This window comes from Apium graveolens, chromosome 10 (genome assembly GCF_009905375.1).
Source record: "Apium graveolens cultivar Ventura chromosome 10, ASM990537v1, whole genome shotgun sequence".
Lineage (NCBI taxonomy): Eukaryota > Viridiplantae > Streptophyta > Magnoliopsida > Apiales > Apiaceae > Apium > Apium graveolens.
Window position 1 is genome coordinate 129093195 of NC_133656.1, and position 8871 is coordinate 129102065.

Below are 8871 nucleotides of genomic sequence, written 5' to 3' on the forward strand. Positions count from 1 at the left end.
TTATGGTTTTAATGTTTAGGCTAACTCGCTATAGTCTATCTGCCCAACTATATACTTATCAGTAAAGAAGTGCTCTTAAGGACTTATTTTCCTTGAAATTGTAAAGAAGTGTTAATCATATAAATATACATTCTTTTGTGCTTCACTACTCGTTAGCACTAATAACAAGTATCCATTACACAATTAACTAACCATAAAGCAGCTGAAAAAACAGCATTAAATGCAGAGTTTAACGATAATGATGCAAAACACAAGATTAAACTCGAAAATCAGACAAAGTCTATGACATAACTTAACTCTGCAAGTAGTAAACTACTGTATCATCACATTGCAACTTTGCATTTGTGGGGAGCATTCAACATTTGTGGGGAGCATTCAACAATATCTTATGCCTACTATTATGCTAAATGACTAAAAACAATTATCACTACCACAACAAAATAGCATACCCTTTGCCTTTTATCTTGTAATATAGTACTAGACAAAAGTTCAGGAATAAATGGGAAGAAGTCATACACACTAAACTGTCAACAAGTTATAAAATTATGATGTGAATACTTATGAAGTGTATTCACATCTCAACAAAAGGCCTCAACTAGTCTCACATCCTTATACAAAAGCAAATATAGGCATATAAAGAGTAAATAACAAAAAATACATTACTTAAAGGCAAAAAAACAGGCAGCACTGTAATAATTAGAAATCAATTAAAGGACTCAGACCATTCTTAAACATCAAAGTTCAAAGGCTATATGTCTAGCTGGGATAACTGAAACAGAAGTTTAAGATAATAGTGATGAACCTACAGGTTATGGCACTCAGTAGTGTCCTCGTTACAAGAAGAGTCAATTTTGTCCTTTCAATACACCCAAATTGCTTAACCTGCATGACTTTATGCCCAAATATAAATTGAAACCCAATCCTAAACTGAAGCCCTAAACTAATATAAGAATAATACCTAAAAATTGAATTACAAATGGAAGAATAGAAAATAGAAACAGCCCCAAATCGAAGAAACGTACATATACATCTAGTTGTGTGTGATGCCTAGAGATCTATACACTTACATCTATCTGGGTGTCTATGAAGTTTATTGGCTATGGATGTAATATTGAGAGAGAGGGAGATAGAAGGGGAGAGATAGAGAGAAAGAGAGAGTTCCATGTGTTTATGATGTTGAGATGGAATAGCGGAGGGTATGATGTTTAGGGATTGAGATAGAAGGGGGAAACCAAAACCTGAGAAGGCAGAAATGAAATATTGGCCGGTGGAGGAAACCAAATATCAGTGTTGATGTAGTAAGAAAATATCAAATTTACAAGTAGCTGTATTTAAATAATAATAACTTCAAATAATTTGCAATATAAGTAATTTGATATAAAAATTGAAAATTTTAAATTATTTTTATAGTATTAAAAGTAATAACATTAACATTCTACAACATCATCGGAAAAACATCTTCATGAAATTAATTTTGTAAATGAGAGATAATCTTAATTTTTGGATTTGGACTTTTATTCAATTTTCATTAAAATTGAAATTTTAAATTATTTTTACAATATTAAAAGTAATAACATTAACATTCTGCAAGATCGTTGAAAAAAATCTTCATGAAATTAATTCTTTAATCAAGAAATAATCTTAATTTTTGGATTTGCACTTTTATTCAATTTTTTTTATAATCATGCACGATATAATTTTTAGTAATTTTTTAATAACTTATCGCATTCTAGGATGTAGTTCTTCTACAAGATTTATCTATTCCTGACATCCAGGATAAATTTGAATTTTTTTAATAATTTTGTTATATTACTAAAATTGATATATTTTAATATCTATATGGCTGGATCGTCGAAAAACTAATTTTAAAAATTTATCTTATAAATCATGAACAAATCTCGTTGTTGAGAGTAATACTTTTTCTAGATTTTTCTAATCCTGACATGCAAGATTAATTTGAAATTGTTTAATAATTTTTTCATATGACTAAAATTGATATATCTTAACATCGGTATAGTTGGATCGTCGAAAAAATCATTTTAAATATTAATCTTATAAATCGAGAACGAGTCTTGTTGTTGGGAGTGGTACTTTCACTACAAGGAAAACAAGCTTCAACAACGGTTTATGTTCGTTGTCTGATACCCTATTTTTCCGTTAACTATTGAGCCGCCGTCTGTTAGTTGGATCAGACAATGGCTAAAAAACATTGTCTGAGATTATACAGACAATAATTATGGATTGAGCCTGTTGTATTACATCCAGAAAAGACAACGTTTTTTACTTGTTTTCGTCGTAACAAGCGACATTACTCAAGGGTTCTCACAAACTCAGAAAACCGTTGTGCAAGGTATAACATTAAAACTAATCTTACAACACTTATTGTTGTATAAACGTTGTTGTGTATTCAGATAGATAACAAAAATGAAACAGAGCTAGTAGAACTCTTGTAATAAATTTCTACACACAACAGTTTTGGATTTTAATGTATAGCATGATCAGATACATACAACTGTTTATTTGTTCAAACGTATTGCATGAATACCTTTGATACAATATCTTAATATTATACAGACAATGGTTTACTAGTGTTGTGAGAGTTAATTTTGCACCAAAGTTTTGTGTTCGAAATCATTGTTTTAGTATTAAAGACATGATATTTTAATGAAGCTTGGTTGTTAAAAGCGTTGTCTTACACAAAATATAACAAGTAATCAAATGAAATTAACTTTGCAAATCTAAACAAAAGTTCTAAAGTTAATCCATGATCGAAAATCACAGCAACATAGTTATACAAAAGCTAAAAGCATATTGATATCACTGCCTTCATGAGTCTAAGATTTCTACTACAAATTAAAGAAAATATAGAGTCTACAAGGATTTTCAGCTTCTCTTCACGTCTTCCGCAAGAGCTATGTTGTCCTTGCAATATCATTACAGCATGTGATAGGCAATTTCCCAATCTGGAAAAAACAATCTTCAAAATAAATCGACAACATAATTACATAATTACATAATTACAACATAATTACATACAACATAATTACATAGAAAATTATTTATCCTTGTGACAAACTTTTGGATGTGATTGACCTAAATGCACACTAGATACTGTTAGATATCATAAAGGGATGTACACTAGATTTTTTTAAATAAGAAAGAGTAATTTGAGAGAGATTTAAAATCTATAAGTTTTAAGAAAAATAGAACTTGGCACCTGGTTTTTTCTGTACATGTGGATGGTAGCAACTCTACTGGTCAGGACTATCAACAGATCACCTGCTGAATTTATCTCTTTCCCCTCTCACCTGCAGTATATGACTATCAACACACTTTTTAGTAAAAGATATTCAACCTAGTTAACTAGAACAAATTTTATCTTGTGTAAGCTTAGAAACATACCTAGTTTAGCATGTTAAGGACAGTTTCTCAAGTGAAAACATAATATTTGTGCTGAAAATTGAACTCATATTTGCAATTTTGTGTGGACAGAAGGAAGGCAGGCATACAGGAAGAAGTGTTCATGACTATATTGGCTAGATCTGGTCGTTGTTCAAGTGCACTGACAAACTTTCGGGAAATGATATTGAGCATCTTCTTGAACTGGGATATGTATCTTCTGTATAGAGCAAAGCCTGCCATCTAGGCAAGGAAACATAACATTAAATTTGATACTACTTTAGCAATTGTATATAATGATAAGAATTTCTTGATCATAACATTAAATTTTTATATTCAATATCAGATAGCTATACAAAATGGCCTAGCTTAATATTACAAACAAGAAGAATGTACAGAAGGTATGTGTCAGCTGGACAATGTCAACAGTAAGCTCATCGCATTGAGCTGGAATCAGAAGTTCAGACAACGAAAAGGAAAGCCCTGACTAAATATAATACATAATCCCCCAGCTCCAAAAACCCCGGATAAAGAAAAAGACAATAATATGGCTATTTGAAAAAATGACATAACATGGTAGATTGAAAGATCTTCATCTTTTAGCACAAAAAGCTTAGCAGAACCCTCCCATGCACATTATTAATCATATTTTAGATGGGGAAAACAAATAATATTAAAGTAAAAAGTAAGGAAGCATACTGTGCCGGCTAGTGCATAAGCCATAACTAATGGAGGCGAAGCAAGATAATTGGCTCTTGTTAGTGGGTGAACACGTCCTTTGAAGTTTCTATTTCCGGAAAGAACAGCTGCAGCTACAATGTCTGGAAATCATACATATACAGAGTATAGGTGTACAGCGATTATTTTCTGGTCCACAAAAATGGTAGAAAAGAAGGTAAATCAAGACAGCTAACACACACAACTGTTGCCTTCATTCAGGATAATGTATAATACTTTTTCTCCGTTTAAAAGGGTAACTTGTATTTAAAATATAGGTTGTATTATCTTCTAATTCATCCATAGTAACATAATCAATCTTGATGTGAAATAAAAAATGATACTCCCGTATAAAAAGATGATAAAATCTTAAATTCCGTATGTTTTCACAAATATAGCCTCTTGACCACAATATAAGATACAATACAAGTGATGATTTCACCATGGGGTGATATGAAAATTATTTTAATAATCAAAATCTTAAGACCAATATACCATTGGAACAGAGCAGTGGGAGGTAAAATATTGATGGAAAGCACCCTGACATTTCTTAATTTTAGTGGAGGCATTGAATGAAATATTAGAAAAAAGAAGACAATACCATTGTCTGTAATTGTAGCAGCAACTAATTGATGAAGGTCCCCAGAGTTTCCTATGCATGTCGTACAACCATACCCAACAATGTTGAAGTCGTGCTGGTTCAAGTACTCTTGCAGGCCACTAAAACACGGAAAGATAAACAATTCAAAGCTGGGAATTTATTATCAGTCAGAAATACACTCTTTTACAGAATAGTTGTAATACCTTTGAAGCAAGTACTTGGTAACAACTCCAGACCCTGGTGCAAGACTTGTTTTCACTCATAGCTTAACCTGTTTGCATATACAATTTATATGAATATTACAAGGCAGACTCCTACCACTCGAAAAACACTGAACAATGTATTGAGGACATAACTATAAACTCTCTGTTTACCAAATACAAGTGAGTACAGATGAACCTTGATCAAGTATTAATCGATAAAATAATAACCTCGCTAAAAAATAATATTTTTCTCCGGAAACCAACAAAATAGAAACATTGTATTTTTACGCCCGATAAAGAAATTCATTTCCTTGGTCCCGAACCTATTATTTTAAAGAGGTTACTGTAATTGTCAGGTATAACATAGATGTTACGGAAACTATCATATAGCATTCAAGCAAGTCATAACAGACACACCCACAAAACTGCTAGTGGGAGAAGAAAAAATCACTTACATCTTAAATCACACAGAAACAAACCTACACAAATCATCAAAACACTCAATTTTCTTCTTGAGCTTCAATTTTCCCCTCCACATCCCCTTTACTTACTTGCACACACAAAATAAGAACTAAAATCAACACAAAATAAGAACTAAAATGAGAGAGAGAGTTAGACAGAGAGAGAGTGATACCTCAAAATTAAAGACAAGCACCTTCCATTGAATCCACAAATAAGTCCTAAAGCCTTAGTTTTGAACACGAACTAAAACCCCAAATTGAAGTCGAATTGAAACCCTAAACGGAACCAAAATTCACACCACACATAAAAATCCCCAAAATAACAGAAAGATTTTACAAACACATCTAAAACCCAAAATTCAAAAAAGTGAAAACACGAAAAATCATGAAACCTAACTCAAATAAAGCAGCTGAGATCCATCGGATCGGAAATGGAAGCACAAACAGCGGACCGCTATGAAGTTAATTCGTCATTCAGAGTGTAATTAGTGTTTGAAATAGAGGTGGATTGAGAGGGTTAGGAGGGAGAGAGAGCGAGATTTAGATTTGTGTGCTTTGATGTTTTATGTTTACAGAGAAGGAGATGAAATGGGGCATGGGAGTGGGAGTGGGAGTGGGAGTGGGAGGGGGAGGGGGAGGAGGATGCGGGTATTGAAAAGAAAATAAGGGGGAAATGAAAAGTTGAAGGAGGTAAACAATTATAACAAGAAAACTCGATAAATAAATATTGTATATTTATAAATTTTTTATAAATATATTTAAGAAATTATTTTTCTAAAATAATATAAAATAAATTTGAATGTTTTTAATATTTTAATATGAAAAAAGCTAATATATTTTTATATTCGTTGTCGAGAAGGGTACTTTTACCGGATTTTTTTAATCCTGACATGCAAAATGAATTTCAAATTTTTTAATAATTTTTTCATATGACTAAAACTAATATATCCTAACATTCGTACGGTTGGATCATCAAAAAAATCAATTTAAAAATTAATCTTGTAAATCGGGAACGAGTCTCGTTGTCGAGAGGAGTACTTTTACCAGATTTTTCTAATCCTGACATGCAAGATGAATTTCAAATTTTTTAATAATTTGTTCATATGACTAAAATTGATATATTTTTAACATCTGTATGGTTGGATCATCGAAAAATTATTTTAAAAAATTAATCCTGTAAATCGGGAACGAGTCTCGTTGTCGGGAGGGGTACTTTTACCAGATATTTCTAATCCTGACATGCAAAATGAATTTCAAATTTTTTAATATTTTGTTCTTATGACTAAAATCGATATATCTTAACATTCGTACAGTTGGATCGTCGAAAAATCATTTTAAAAAATTAATCTTGTAAATCGATATATCGTGAAGGAACCTTGTTTGAGAAAGTACGCCTTCTACTAGATTTTTGTTATAATTTCATGCAAGATATATTTAAAAAATTTAAATTATTTTTTTACATGAATAAAATCAATATATATCAATATCCGTACAACAATTTAATATGTATGAAACTATTTTTTGTTATATGTTATTATGAGTAATATTCGTAAGTTAACGCCATTAACGTCTGTATGAAGTCTACAAAACCAACAAATAGATATTACGAGTTATATTTTTAACTTAATCTACATGTTATATCCTCATCAATGTGATAATCTAGTTGACACTATTAATATTCGTGTAATGTCTAATCCAAATAGGTAAAAGAATTCCAAAATCTATGAAAAAGATGATTTCAAATCTTAATAAACAAAAATAAATTTGGTGTAAGTTATTGGTTACTCGTATAAATTAATAAACGGTGGCATATAATTATTCAGAAATTTTTTTAAAAACTAGTAAAAGTATAGACAACGGTTTTTTTTAAAATTATGTTGTGGTAAGTTACTTTACATAAGTGTTTTTTAGGAAATACCGTTGTTGCAATTCTACAACGGTTTTTTCTTTAAGATTGTTGTAGTATTAAAAATTTTACAACAGATTATAAATATCGATAACGGTTGTCTGAATGTTACAAGCATTTTATTTTAAAAATACTTGTATAAGGTAGATTAATACAACGTGCTTTTTCGAAAAAACACTTGTTTGAATTGAACAATTAACAATGTAAATTTGAAGTGTAATTATTAGGTATATTTGTAGGTTAGCACACATATGATACGCCGAATAATATTATAATGAGGTATATCTGAAAAGTAGCACTATTAACATTCGTATATAATGTCAACTAAATCCGGATATCGTTACTATGACTTATATCTATAAGTTAGTATATAGATTATGTGCTGCTTTATGTTGTTATGAGTAATATTCGTAAGTTAACGCCATTAACGTCTGTATGAAGTCTACAAAACCAACAAATAGATATTACGAGTTATATTTTTAACTTAATCTACATGTTATGTCCTCATCAATGTGATAATCTAGTTGACGCTATTAATATTCGTGTAACGTCTAATCCGAATAGGTAAAAGAATTCAAAAAATCTATGAAAAAGATGATTTCAAATCTTAATAAACAAAAATTAATTTGGTGTAAGTTATTGGTTACTCGTATAAATTAATAAACGGTGGCATATAATTATTCCGAAAAAAATTTAAAAACTAGTAAAAGTATAGACAACGGTTTTTTCTAAAATTATGTTGTGGTAAATTACTTTACATAAGTGTTTTTTCAGAAATACCGTTGTTGGAATTCTACAATGGTTTTTTCTTTAAGATTGTTGTAGTATTATAAATTTTACAACAGATTATAAATATCGATAACGGTTGTCTGAATGTTACAAGTGTTTTATTTTAAAAATACTTGTATAAGGTAGATTAATACAACGTGCTTTTTCGAAAAATACTTGTGTGAATTGAACAATTACCAATGTAAATTTGAAGTGTAATTATTAGGTATATTTGTAGGTTAGCACACATATGATACGCCGAATAATATTATAACGAGTTATATCTGAAAAGTAGCACTATTAACATTCATAGATAATGTCAACTAAATCCTAATATCGTTATTATGACTTATATCTGTAAGTTAGTATATAGATTATGTGCTGGTTTATGTTATTATGAGTAATATTCGTAAGTTAACGCTATTAACGTCCGTACGAAGTCCACAAAACCAACAAATAGATATTATGAGTTACATTTTTAACTTAATCTACACGTTATGTCCTCATCAATGTGATTATCTGTTGACGCTATTAATATTCGTCTAACGTCTAATACTAATAGGTAAAAGAATTCAAAATTCTATAAAAAAGGTGATTTCAAATCTTAATAAACACAAATTAATTTTGTCTAAGTTATTGGTTACTCGTATAAATTAATAAACGGTGGCATATAATTATTCCGAAAAAAATAAAACTAGTAAAACTATAGACAACGGTTTTTTCTAAAATCTTGTTGTGGTAAGTTACTTTACATAAGCGTTTTTTAGGAAATACCGTTGTTGGAATTCTACAACGATTTTTTCTTCAAGATTATTG

At 30.2% G+C, this 8871-nt stretch overlaps 1 long non-coding RNA gene across 1 annotated transcript; it reads right to left on the minus strand.

Annotated features, from left to right (window-relative positions):
• Positions 1 to 2702: 2702 nt before the first annotated feature.
• LOC141689729 (uncharacterized) lies at positions 2703 to 3250 on the minus strand. Its single transcript, XR_012562490.1, has 2 exons — positions 3218 to 3250; positions 2703 to 2963 (listed from the first exon to the last, which is right to left on the minus strand). It is a non-coding gene; the product is annotated as an uncharacterized LOC141689729 (long non-coding RNA).
• Between the last annotated feature and the right edge of the window lie 5621 nt (positions 3251 to 8871).